Below are 15,071 nucleotides of genomic sequence, written 5' to 3'. Positions count from 1 at the left end.
TCGATCTTTGATGACGAAGGCTCATGGCCTGAGTCCCAGTTCAACTGTTGTTGAACTTTGTCGATCTTTGATGACGAAGGCTCAAGGCCTGAGTCCCAGTTCAACTGTTGTTGAACTTTGTCGATCTTGATGACGAAGGCTCATGGCCTGAGTCCCAGTTCAACTGTTGTTGAACTTTGTCGATCTTGATGACGAAGGCTCATGGCCTGAGTCCCATATTGTGGGTATTGAGTGCTGAAGCTCGGTTTGGATTCGAGACCTTGAGCGGCTCATCCGTTGTCTTCCCAACCAGGGTTTATAGGCTGTCTTGAGGCGATTCTCGATCCGAGATTCCTCCGTGCTGGTTTTCGGCAAGAGCCCTTATCAGGGATGTGGGAGATCTCTTACGAAGATTCTCCCCAAAAGAGAGGGGGGATGGCTTCTTCTTCTTGTTTGCACCATCCGATAGATGAGAGACAGAGGAACTGGATCTCGATTCGAGATCTACGAGTTCCATCGGCCTGATCTGCCGCTTTGGCTTGTTTATGCGGGGCTGCTTCTTCTTTTTCCGGCGTTTCTTTCCTTTGGGTCCATGGAAGAACTACGCGATTTTGCTATGAAATCCCCACAGACGGCGCCAAATTGTTTGCTCAAAAGTTATCTCATATCTTATGAGTGCAAAACAATACAAATAATCACGGGAAAATCATAGCAAATCGTAATAATCCATTGGACCAAATGAAAGAAACAAAAAATAAGTACTCAGAATTAGGGGGAGAAACATTAAAAGCCTTTATTGATAATATTTGTTTGGTCTGCCTCTCCATGAAGAGGTTCAGAGCCTTACAATGGTGTTTTTCTCTTCCCATAAGATGGGTATATTTTTCCCTTCTCTCTCCTCTCTATAGTAGTGAAGAAGCAGCCCCCTTTCTAGGGTCCCCTCTCTTGGTATTTATAGCTGTGGGCTTCGTGAGCTGGCAATAAGTGGCCGTGACCACGTTGAGATCTCGCCTCTATAGTGGCGGATGGGCCAGGGCCTTGTTGACCGAGCCAGAGGCGGGTTGAACGTCGCCGATTCTGAGTAGTCGTGCCACTAATTAATCATAAATTAACTTAAAACGGGATTAGCCTCGTTAATTGTCGTGGGATCGGATTCTGACCCATACAACTTCATACATCGAACTACCATTTTTTTATCCTTCATGAGTTACTCTAGCTAGAAAAATAAAAGAAACGAGCAAAGATGAAAAAGTTTTAAAAAAGAATTCCTTTCTTTCTCTGTTGTGTAAAATAGAAAATCACACAAAACGAACAAAGCAAGAGAAGAAAGTAAAGCATTTTCTCTTGGACTAACTATATGTGTGATGTCCAAGCGAGAGCAAATCTTATAATTTCTTTTATTATTATCTCACCTTCACTTTCAACCTAACACCCTTTTTTGACTTATTCCTGTTATTAATTTGTATTAACTATAATATTATGCAACAGTAAATTTCTGTAACACAAAACACAAACAAGAAAAACAGAAGTAAGCAGAAGCTGGAAATAGTTAGAAACCAGAATCAGAAAATAATATTCGCTCGAGTCCAGTGAATGCACAGTGTGTCCTTAAGAAAACTATTCCCCTCAAGTATCCGAGGTGTTGGAATATTATCCCCCCAGGATAAAACGATTTAACTCACTAGAGTATCGATACCTAAAATGCTGGTGAACTTTGAACCACTTAATGATTGTAAATCACACTGAATTTATTTGTGCAGAAGAAGAAGAAGAAGTTCAGAAAATTTTGTAACGAAAATTCTGGGTCAAATTTATAGCCATTTTCTGTTACTGTTTTTGAAAAATTGCAACATTTCAGAAACAGTCATGGTTGTTGGAACAGGCAGGAATGTTTAAAATATTTTGGGAAAAGAATTTAAAATAATTCGGGAAAAGAAACGGATCCGGTCGCGTCGACAAAGATTAATCAATCAATCGATCTTTGACCAAATCCAAATCCAAATCCGAAGCCGAAGCCGAAGTCGATGCGAAGACGGCGCGAGGCTTACCTTCTTTCCAACCCATTTAACAACAAGAGAGGTGCTTTCTTAATATAAGCACATTCCCTTTTCTTTCCACTACCAATGAGGGACAATTGCTCTTTCCAAAGCATAAGGGAACAACTCACTTTCCCTTCACATTTCTTCCCTCCATGTTTCATTCACCAACTTTCAATCCCAACAATCCCCCCACATGAATGGGGAAAGGCTATAAGATAAAGGAATGCACGGACGAGTGTGTGATTTACAAGCAAGGATTAATTGCATCTGGATAAGTAGCTTTCTCTTTAAACTTTCCGTAGTGAACTTATATTGGATATACTCGGTCAATCGATAGATTCTATATCTTTGAACCGTCGAGCTTTGATGAATACCTAGACAACATAAGTCACACAATCAACCATTAACCATTTATGGTTCTCACGGTTGTGTTCGTTTCAGTCATGAACACCGCCTGGTTTCATAAGTGCTTAGGGAATGGGCCTTTACTTTTATTCCCCTTGAAACGGCTTACACTTCATACCCATATAGGTGATTTCTAAACGTGTAGTCCTATAGACACATTATCTGATCATTTCCTACCAGACTTAGCAAATCATTTGTTATACCCCATATTTTCGTACGTAAGAGTACGTCTTAAGTCAATTGATGTAAGCTCAGAAATGAGATCATCTTTGAAAGTACATAAATTAAGTTAATCATGTTACCATGAATGTTAAAAATATTTAAGATCATGAATAACTAGTACCAAGATGGTTGGAAGACTTAGAAGCTAAACGAATTGAAGAAAATATGTTTCGTCGAAACTCGACAAGTTGGGAATGTTATAACATGTACTTTTGGGGTGAGAATAGGGTGCTAAAAATTATAAGGAGATTATGTTATGATTTATTTTAGTCGTATGATAGACGTGTGTTATATTTTGAAATCAAGCGAGTTGTGGAACAAAAGTTGGAAAAGGTCATCACAAGTTACATTCATAAATATGTTGAAACATAGGTCAAGTGTAGCTGAGCTTTTCTCCTAATATACTTTGAATTAGGGGATGATCTACCTACCAAATTTAAGATCTACGAGTCTAGTTTCTAATGCATTAAACCGTTTGTCGACACAATATAGGAGTAGATAGATATTTGCAGTTTTGCGAGACTGCACAGACTGTATAGGTAACAAGTAGGTGTGTCACTAAAGCTTTTTGAGCAATACATTTAGTATATTATATGAGGTCTTTTTGGGACATGTTATATACCAAATTGAAGGTATTTGAATTTAGTTTCTAACGCTCATAATTATTTATTCATACGATATCCGGATAAAAAGATATAAGCGTTGGAAGAAGGGTCAATGCTAGGGTGCCAAGCTAGCACCTCTTTGACTTTTCAAAAGTTGATATGTATAGGGTTTTAAATCATATTTCTCTTCATTTTTCATAGAACACGACCAAAGAACTCCCAAAAACTTACCCTTAAGATCTCTACAAGGGTTCCAAAAAAGATTAACATCCCGGGTATAAAATCAAGAAGCGATAACATAGAACAATCCCTACGACGTAAGTATCGCTATATCGCCTCTCTTTTTCTTTGTAGTTTGAGTTTTGGAAGGTACTTCATAGCTAAGAAAATGCCTACTTTATGTATTTAAGCTTTTAAATGTCAAAAAAGGTTGATAGATTCATTTCCTAATAGTTAGAACTCACGGGACGGTGATCGGAAATCGTGAGTTCGATTTATTTCACTTTTAGTGGACTCTTTTGTAGTCCACTCGTGTTGGCCCATTGTGGTGATGTTTTATGGTGTTTTGGAGGAGAAAAGGTGGGGAGAAACACCACATAATGACGGAATGGTGGTCGGGTCGTTCGTCGTTACATTTTTTTGGTTGTTTGGCACTACTTTGGTTGTCGTTTTATGTATGAAGTGATTAGGGTGTGTGGGCTGTTTTATGGTATATTGTGATAGAGATAAGGTTGGAAAATGATGCATACATGTTTTTATTGTTGTGTTCTTGTTGTTGTTGGTATATGGTATTGGAGGAGGGCCTTGTTACAAGGGAGATGCTGCCCAAATTTACGTAAACGAGCTAATAGTTTAAGTTGCGGACTTAGCCTTTACTCGGCACTGATTTTGAATCTCCTTATGTTGTGGTAGATTGAGTTGAGTTGTTTGAATAACTTTTTAGAAGGTATTAAGGACTCAACGGATTTAAGGTATGTTAAGGCTAAACCTTTCCTTCATTTTGGCACAATCCCGTAACTGCATGCGTTTGATAATGAGGCATAAAGAGAAGTTCTTATTCCTGAATTTATGTACATTATCCTAGTCTCATAAGCTACAGTATTCTCCCTTATCGGGACTTCATATTCAATTTAGTTTTGTCTTCTTTCAGCCAAGAGAGCAAAGAGTCCATATATATACAGTATTATAGTATTTTCACCACCATCAAGCTATAATCGACGGGCAGGCCCCTATTGGGCAACCTCTGATCAGATGGTAGGTTATATACCGAGCCTACTGTGGCCGAGCGCCTATGAGCTAGCTATTTTACTTACTATATTGAGAGAGATGAGTCAGTATCAGCAGGTAAGTATATCTTCAAATACTATTTAACGCTCAGGTACTTTCAGTTATTATATTATCAGTTCAGTTTCAGCTTTCAGTTATTTTGTTGTCTTACATACTGGGTACATTATTTCGTACCGACGTCCATTTTGCTGGGGACGCTACATTTCATGCCTGTATATCCTGATAGACAGCTGGATAGACCTTCCTAGTAGACAAAGTCAAACATCAGCTTGGTTGGTAAGCTCCACTTCCTCGGAGTTACCAGGTCTATACTGTGGAATCCATTTTATATATACAGGTTTGATGGGTAGGTCGAGGCCATGTCCCGACCATGATACATTTCAGTTATCCCTAGAGGCTTGTAGACGAGTCCTGTACATTTTTTATATCAGTATTGTGGATTTACCAGCCCTATTTTTTTTTTTTTTTGGTATTGCCGGTTGTAGACGTTATTTTCAGATGATTCAGAATATGGCCTCATCGGCCTAAGTTGAGGGTTACCCCTCCAAAGTTCACAGTTACAGAGTGGTACGTTCGGGCCCAGTATGGCACCGAGGCCGGCCATGCCTCTTCAGGTTTGGGGAGTGACATCATTAAAAAGCTTTAAGCTTTATTGGCTCATCAAAAAGCCTTGATGATTTACCCTGATTCCTGAACATTGTCTTCTTCATGAGAATGGGTTGAGTTATTTGACAATGTTGAACCGTTATTCATAACTTTGTTTGATCTCTTTGAACCTAGCTCTTGGTATCTTCAGTCTGCTAGGTAGAGGTACGCCATGATGACTTTTCCTAGGCCTTAAATCCTATTCCCTTCGATGATCTTTCAACTGCCTCGCTAAATAAGCCTTTTGTAAGTGGATCCGACACGTTATCTCTTGACTTCACATAGTCAATCGTGATAACACCACTAGAGAGTAGTTGTCTAACGGTATTGTGTCTTTATCGTATGTGACGAGATTTTGTTATACATAATGCTCCATGCCCTACCTATTGCCTCTTGACTATCACAATGTATACATATAGGTGCCAAGGTTAAGGCCAAAATGGAATATCTTCCAAGAAATTCCAGATCCATTCAGCTTCTTCACTGGCCTTGTCTAAAGCTACGAATTCAGATTTCATCGTAGAACGGGCGATGCACGTTTGTTTAGATGATTTCCAAGATGCTGCACCACCCCCAATTGTGAAAACATACCCACCCGTGATTTAACTTTAGATGATCCGGTGATCCAATTTGCATCACTATATCCCTCAATCACGGAGGGATATTTGTTATTATGCAGAGCATAGTCTTGAGTATATTTCAGATATCCCAAAACTCGTTTCATTGCCATCCAATGTATTTGATTGGAATTACTTGTAAACTGACTCAGTTTGCTAATAGCACATGCTATATTTCGTCGTGTACAATTCATGATATACATCACACTTTTCAATACTCTTGCATAGTCTAGTTGTGAGTCACTTTCACCTTCATTCTTTTGAAGTGCATAACTCACGTCAATTGGAGTCTTAGCAATCTTGAAATCCAAATACTTAAACTTGTCAAGTACTTTTTCAATGTAGTGAGACTGCATTAATGTTAGACCTTGTGGAGTCTTGTGAATTCTGATTCCTAAGATCACATCGGCAATTCCTAAGTCTTTCATGTCGAATTTGTTAGCCAGCATGCACTTAGTAGCATTTATATCTGTGATATCTTTGCTCATTACAACATGTCATCAATATATAAACAAATAATAACTTCATGACCTGAAGTGTTTTTAATGTAAACACATTTGTCACACTCGTTGATTTTAAAATCATTTGCCAACATTGTTTGGTCAAATTTAGTATGCCATTGTTTGGGTGCTTGTTTAAGTCCATAAAGTGACTTAACTAGTTTGTACACTTTCTTTCCTATACCAGGAACCACAAAACCCTCAGGTTGTTCCATGTAATTTTTTTTCTCCAACTCTCCATTTAAGAAAGCTATTTTAACATCCATTTGATGGATTTCAAGACCATACACGGCCGCCAGTGCTACTAACACTCTAATAGATGTTATCCTTGTTACTGGCGAGTAAGTGTCAAAGTAATCAATACCTTCCTTTTGTCAATAACCTTTGACAATAAATCTTGCCTTATATTTGTCAATATTGCCATCAGCTTTCATTTTCCTCTTAAAGATCCATTTCAAACCTAAAGGCTTATTTCCTGTAGGAAGATCAACTAATTCACATGTATGATTATCCAAAATTGATTGAATCTCACTATTGACTGTCTCTTCCCAAAATGATAAATCAGAAGATGACATAGCTGCTTTGAAAGTTTGAGGCTCATTTTCAAGCAAGAATGTCATGAAATCTGGTCCAAAGGAAGTAGATGTTCTTTGACGTTTGTTACGCCTTGGATCCTCTTCACTTGGAGTATTTTCCTTTGTTTCTTCCCATGGTTGTTTAGATCTTTCACTTGACGACTCGCATTCAGTTTTATATGGATAAATATTTTCAAAGAATTTAGCATTATCTTATTCAATTACCGTATTAACATGAATTTCGAGATTATCAGATTTATGAACCAAAAACCGACATGCTTTACTGTTTGTAGCATATCCAATAAAAATACAATCCACAGTTTTTGGTCTGAGTTTTACCCTTTTGGGTAAAGGTACTTGTACCTTTGCTAAACACCCCAACACTTTGAAATATTTCGAGTTGGGTTTTCTTCCTTTCTATTTTTCATATGGAATAGATTGCGTTTTGCTGTGGGGTACTCAGTTGAGTATTTGATTAGCTGTAAGGATAACTCCCNTATCTGTAAGGATAGCTTCTCCCCACAAGCTCTGCGGTAAGCCGAAACTTATTAATAAAGCATTCATCATTTTCTTTAATGTCCATTTTTTTCTTTCCGCAATTCTATTGGATTGAGGTGTGTAGGGGGCAGTAATTTGATGGATAATTCCATATTTCGAACATATCTCACCAAAAGGAGATTCGTATTCTCCATCCCTATCACTTCTAATCATTTTAGTCTTTTTATTTAATTGATTCTCCACTTCATAGTTGTATTGATTAAATGCTTCATTTGCTTCATCCTTACTATTAAGCAAATAAACATAAGAATATCGAGTACAATCATCAATAAAAGTTATGAAATACTTTTTTCCCACCACGATATAGTGTTGACGTCATATCACAAATGTCAGTATGAATTAAGTCTAAAGGATTTGAATTCCTTTCAACAGACTTATAAGGATGTTTGATAAACTTAGATTTAACACATATTTGATGTTTTGATTTATTACACTCGGATTTAGGTAATACTTATAAATTAATTAACTCCCGCAAGGTTTGCTGATTGACATGTCGTAAACGAACATGCCATAAATCATTTGACTCCAATAAATAAGAAGAAGCTGAAATTTTATTAATACTGTCAACAACCATTATTTTGAATTTGAAAAGGCCCTCTTTGAGGTATCCCTTTCCAACATACCTATCATTCTTGCTTATAATAACTTTGTCAGATACAAATACATATTTGAATCCATTCTTAACAAGTGGAGAAGTTGAAACTAAATTTTTCCTAATAGTAGGAACATGAAGAACGTTGTTGAGCGTTAACACATTACCGGAAGTCATCATCAGGAATATATTGTTGCAATATTTCCCATGAAAAGCTCTTCTTCGGGACCAACAGTAGATAAAGTCGCAAATGCTTCTTTGATTGCACAAACATGTCGAGTGGCTCCAGAGTAAATCCACCACTCCTTTGGATTTCCAACTAAGTTGCATTCCGAAAGCATTGCACACAAACCATCAATGTCATCATTCTTCTCCACTATGTTAGCCTGTCCCTTTTTCTTGTCCTTTTCGGGAGACGACAGTCAGGGGCTTTGTGACCGGCTTTTTCACAATTATAGCAGTTGCCCTTGAATTTTTTTTTGTTCTGCTCCTTAGTATGTCCAGAAGACCTCTTCCTCTTCTTACTTTTTGGAGCAGCCTCTTCAACGATATTCGCTCTCATAATCGTTGAATTTCCACGCGACTTCTTCTCAGCTGTTTTATTATCTTACTCAATCTTGAGACAAATCACAAGATCTTCCAACTTTATTTCTTTGCGCTTGTGCTTTAGATAGTTTTGAAATCTCTCTACGAATGAGGCAACTTTTCAATCATTGCAGCCACTTGAAATGCTTTATTCACTACCATATCTTCAACAATAAGGTCGTGAAAATTTAGTTGAATCTCTTGAACTTGGGTTCCAATGGTTTTGCTGTCTATCATTTTATAGTCTAAAAATTTGGCAACCACAAATTTTTTCAAACACGCATCTTCAGTCTTGTACTTCTTCTCAAGTGCATCCCACAATTCTTCGAAGTAATCATAGCAGTGTAGACATTGTACAAATCATCCTCCAAAGCACTTAGGATGTAGCCTTTGCAAAGAAAACCTACTTGTTTCTGCGCCTCAACAATCATAAACTTTTCATTGTTTGGCATGTTGGCGGCAGGCATTGAAGGGTCTTCACTGGTGAATTTCTGCATACCAAGCATGGTAAGCCAAAAGAACACCCTTTGCTGTCATCTTTTAAAGTTGGCTCCAGAAAATTTTCCCGATTTTTTGATCGGTTGCACAACAATTCGGCTTGACGAGGCTATTGTCGTTGCCGCAACAGTCGCAGAAGGATTTTCATTTTCAATTGTCATTTCTCACTATCAACAACAGAATAGTTCAATTAATGGCAGAAAATAAAACAATAAACAGTATTGTAATTAATAATAAACAGTACGTTTAATAAACAAAAATCGAATTTTTTATATACTGTTTCACAAGAAAATGATGAAGTTTTTATGTTCTTCAAATTGTTTCTGAATTATGAACTTTAATATTCCGATGAAGTTTTTATATCTTCAAATAAAAAATAGACAGATTCACAAGAAGTAGAAAACCACAAAGGTTTTACTCTTCAGAAAATATAATAAAGATTAAAGTATAATTAATTTCTTTAAGATTGTTATTAATCTGTATTAACTATAATACTATGAAACAGTAAATTTCTATACGACAAAACACAAACAAGAAAAACAGATGTAAGCAGAAACTGGAAATAGTTAGAAACCGAAATCAAAAAAAAATTCAGAATGAAATCGAGCCCACTGAATGCATAGTGTGTCCTTAAGGAAATTATTTCCCTCAAGTACCCAGGTGTTGGAATATTATCCTCCCAGAATAGAACGATTTAACTCACCAGAGCATCGGTACCTAAAACGCTGGTGAACTGCGAATCACTTAATGACTATAAATCACACTGGAATTTATTTGTGCAAAAGAAGAAGAAGAAGTTCAGAAAATTTCGTAAGGAAAAATTCTGGGATCAACGCGAATTTATAGCCATTTTCTGGCACTGTTTCTTAAAAATTGCAACCTTTCAGAAACATCCATGGCCGTTGAAGCGAAACAGCCGAGAATGTTTAAAATATTCCGGGAAAAGAAATGGACCGGGTCTTGTCACAAAGATTAATCAATCAATTGATCTTTGACCAAATTCGAAGCCGAAGCGAGCGACGACGGCAGCATGAGGCTTGCCTTCTTTCCAACTCATTTAATACCAAGAGAAGTGCTTTCTTAATATAAGCACATTCCCTTTTTTTTCACTACCAATGAATGACAATTGCTCTTTCCAAAGCATAAGGGAACAACTCACTTTCCATTCACATTTCTTCCCTTCATTTCTCATTCACCAACTTCCAATCCCAACAGTTTCACATACTTGTCTTTCTGCTTCCTCCTATTTCTTCCTTTCCCACGCAACCTAGGTGTCCATCTTTGTTTTTAATGCTTAAGATCGAATGGCCTGCTATATATAATATATGTGATATTGGAGCATTTTTTTTCACACTGTCATGTATATAAGTTAGATTTTATTATCCTATAAGTTATCTGACCGTATAAATATTTCATCATTCTCAGTACATATAATTTAGAACATCATGTACATGATACATCAAAGATGCAGCAAGAGGATCGAGGAATCTAGGCAGGGGCGGAGATGGCGGACATAGCATATAAGCTATGGGTTCTGTCGAACCCAATAGCTTTTGGCTCGGATCTTGTATATATATTAAAATATCTATTAAATTTTGTGACATTTTGAATCCATAAACTTCAAAACTTCGCTCCGCCTCTGAATCTAGGCGCTTCTTAACTAGAAACTAATTGTTATCTTCAATCCAGAATAATAATTATTATTTCAGTATCTATCTATCTTCTAATTTCTTGCTTCACTTTATATCTAATTGTTTTTTGCAACTATAATGGTGCATTGAGCTAAGTCAAGTTTCTGCTTGTTCAACAATCTAGCTAGTCAACTAAAGAAAATTAATAGAGTAGTTATCGTAGAGGGATGACAAAATTAATAGAGTAGTTAGGAACAATATTCAATACCTATTGTATTATAGTACGTGTTAACTTTAAAATCCAAGCGACATTCATTCCAACCACTATAATGGGCAACACCTAATTAGTGTAGGCCCTGGGGTGGGGCCGGTGTCAAAAATTTCAATAAGGGGATTCAGAATTATATAAGAGTGTTATAGTTAAGTTTTGAACTTGTGATTTAAGGTGACTTTTGAATTTCATTTATCATTGCTAAAGCATGGGGGCATGGATCATGCATTAAATTAAATAATCTCTTAGTTTTATACAATTCTCCCTGTCGTTTACTACTATGACCTAATTCAGTTTACCGGAGTTGAGTTAATTATATGACATTAATTTAATAAAAGTTATATGTGTATTGAAAAATACTATATTACATTTTTTATTTAATATATTAAGAAAGGACAGTCTAGTCAGTAAGCTCCCACTATGCGCGGATCATTAGGGTCTTATGGAGCTTGCTGACATAGTGACTTTAATTCACGATATACCTCATCATAGTAGGTAATTAATCTCAAAATAACGCAATATTGGGTTAATTTAATTAAATAAAATACGTAAGCTTTTAGACAACACCTACTATTACTATATAAGTGTTTGTGTTTTTGTTAAAGTTGTGGAGTATTAAGTAGCTAGCTTCTTGTTTTAGTAAAAAAGACTCCAATATGTCGGGTGCGGAGTGTTGTGAAAATCCACCAAAGTTGAGGTCAGGCAGCAGTGGAGGTCATGTCCAACAACTTGGAGGCTTCAGCTGTTATGTTTCTGGTCCTCCTCATTCCACTCTTGCTCTCCTCCTTGTTTCTGATGTTTTTGGTATTTTCTTTTTCAAGATTCTTTTTTTTTTTTGGTTGCTAATTTCAATTTTATAATGTTAGTATCACTAATTGGTTAAATATAATCACCATGAGAGAATTGCATGAGGCTATTTAGTATACTAGAAAAGTAGGAACCTGGAATTTCAGATTTCTATTAGTCAAGTTAAAGGAAAACCAAAGACTATCTCACCTTGATTTGTCAAGGTCGGACTCATATGGTCCATTTCCTATCACCAAATAATATTGTGAATTATCGTCTTTTTTATTAATATGCAGGATATGAAGCTCCAAAGTTAAGGTGAGGACTTGCAGGATGCAGTCCAGTTTTGAATTCTGTGAATAAGATCATGTGATTTATTCCTGGTTTAAGCAAACTTGTCCTTTCACCCTATCAAATTAGCTTCTCAATTCCTAAAGAAACTTTATCCTCACTGTACTAATAAAATGGTTAAAAGTCAACGTTAACAATGATGATGAGATATTGAAGTCTTGCTTGACTTATAGGTAGCTATATTGGATGTAAATAAATATTGATATGCTTCATGCTTGCTTTCAAAATTTTAGGAAGCTTGCTGACAAAGTTGCAGCAGCTGGCTTCTACGTAGTAGTCTCCGTGGCGATCCACATGTAGCTAATGATGTGAGGCCTTTAGAATTATGGATAAAAGATCATGGACCGGTGAGTTTGTATTTCTAATACTTTTCTACGCAATTTCTAATTCAATATGTCTGGATATATATTAGCTGAGGTTTTGAGGCTTGAACTTCATTTTTCAATCCCTTATGTGATTTTCAATAATCCTCGGTCTCTTTATTTTAAATGCATCCTGGAAAAACAGGATATCTTGGTTTTTTGTGCACAGTGCAGTAGCAAAATCGGACTACCATTTTGTTTCTGCTGAGTTTGTGGGGATTTTGTAATATTTCACTTGTGGAGTCTAGTGACCTCTCAAGTTTGCACTTTAATTTAATGTATTCTTGTTACATTAGGAACAAGGGTTCGAAGATGCAAAACCAGTTATTGAAGCTTTAAAGAGCAAAGGTATTACTAAAATTGGAGCAGTAGGCTTCTGTTGGGGAGGTAATCTTCTTGCTATGGTTACAAGTCTTTTATCTTCCTTTGGCATGAATTTATAAGCAGTCTTGAAGAATATATCTTCTACGTCGATCTAATTTGCTAAATAACTGTATTTCAAATTCTTTTCAGCTAAGGTGGTCGTGGAAATAGCAAAATATGCATATATCCAAGCTGCAGTGCTTTTACATCCTTCATTTGTCGCCGTAGATGATATGCACGGTATGATTCTGTTATTAGATCTTCTATATTTCCTTCTCATCTTATATAATGAGCTCATAACATTGGGAATGTTCAGGCATAATTTTCATATAGGCCTTGATGCCTCTTCAGACATTCGTTATAAAAGTATGAAATCTTTATCGAGCATCTCTCATTTTTGAACTGGTTGGTAGGTGGAGAGGTGTTTGTTCTGGTTCAATGTTAATGTTGTGTTTGCCATAGTAGCTCTTTTAATTTACTTGTTAATTCAGAGCAGGATTCATAGATTAATGCAGTATCTGGGCTGAGTTATTAGGTTGTTTCTGTTATGTTAAGGAAGAGACAAACCCGAAAATAAAGAAGATAAAGAACACCAAATTTTAACGTGGTTTTTACCTTCGATTTGAAGGGTTTTCCACGTTAAAATTTGGTGTCTCCGCCGTGGACGTAGGTCAGTTGATCGAACCACATTAAATGTTTGCGTCTCTTTTGGTAGATTTCTCTTTTGTTGTCTGATTTATCGTCGCTCAAGGTTTGCTTTCTATCTTCCGCATGACACCTGATTTTTTTGGTCCTAACAGTTTCCATTTCAGAAGTCATAAGTTCCTAATTTGTTGTCTGTTAAGGTTCCAATCTCAATATTGGGGGCAGAGATTGACAAAAGATCTCCGCCAGAGCTTGTCAAGCAATTCGAGATGGCCTTAAATGCAAAGCCCGAGGTACTATACTATTGTATAAAGATGTGATTTGCTTTTACTTAAAATTCAGTTCTGCTTCATCAAAGAGGGTTATAAGACTTAAATTACACTGCAACAGTGTATTAATGGTAACGAGAATGAATGGGACGATTATGGTGTTTTCGTGCAGGTTGATGCATTCGTGAAGATCTTTCCCGGGGTTGCACATGGCTGGTCTGTGAGGTACAAAGACGAAGATGAAGTGGCTGTAAAATCTGCTGAAGAGGCTCACCAAGACATGTTGGGGTGGTTTGAAAAGCATCTCAAGTAAAACTTGCTTTCACTGTGTATAATGCATGTATTCCTTGTATAATAATTTGCCAGCCCGTGCACAAAGCATCTCGTATTACTTGTATGAATTTGGTTAATACGCTTAGAAGGGTTTTCGCACCAGCAAATGATTTCATCAGCATCTTGTCAGGAATGTGGATTTCTCAGTAGGAGAAATAGAGTGTTGTTTGTATTTGGTGTTTGAATTAATTTGTTAAATCCATCCATAGGACTCTTCAGAAGCACTGATCAATAAACTGATGTATTAAACTCTAATTAGCTCAGTTTTAGAATAATTACTCTAAGTTGGTGGTGGAAGTATTGGGACAAAAATGACTTCAGGTTCCTAAGACAGATGAATACAGTCAATTTAGGAAATATATAGGACCTTTACATTACCAATTACCAAGATTACCTTGTTAGGAGGGAATTGTGGCTAGTCCTTTCAGGCAGTTGCAAAGGGTAGAGCTGTCAATATGTGCCGGCCCAGCCTATCCAGCTCATGTGGGCTTTGGCACTTGACGGACCGGACCAGTCCACCGTCTCAATAGCCCTTAAAATAGGGGAAAAATTCAAAAATAGCCAGATTTACAAGTGGTCATTCAAAAATAGTCACAGTTTTAAAAGTAATCGAATTTAGCTACATTTCATGTAAAGATAAATCTGAACGAAAACACTATTCAAAATCCGGAAAAATACTCTAGTATAATATACTGGAGTTCCGGCATAAGTATACTGGAACTCCAGTATATTATACTGGAACTTTCCGCGTGTTGGAGTTCCAGCATAATATGCTGGAAGTTCATACACACGTGCACCAGGAACTTTCCGTGTTGCAGCAAAATAGTGGCTATTTTTCAATGACTTTGCGAACGCTGGCTATTTTTGAATGACCAGTCCGAAAACTGGCTAGTCCATGCTATTTTTACTTAAAATAGTTAGCTCAAACCCGCTTTACGTGGCCATGGCCCCCA

The 15,071-nt window shown here is 36.8% G+C and overlaps 1 pseudogene; it reads left to right on the top strand.

Annotated features, from left to right (window-relative positions):
• Positions 11,623-14,373, top strand: LOC109232213 (annotated as a pseudogene).

The sequence above is a fragment of the Nicotiana attenuata genome, chromosome 9, assembly GCF_001879085.1.
Source record: "Nicotiana attenuata strain UT chromosome 9, NIATTr2, whole genome shotgun sequence".
Classification (NCBI taxonomy): Eukaryota; Viridiplantae; Streptophyta; class Magnoliopsida; order Solanales; family Solanaceae; genus Nicotiana; species Nicotiana attenuata.
The sequence above is the reverse complement of the archived record's forward strand: the minus strand, read 5'-3'. Positions and strand labels throughout refer to the sequence as shown.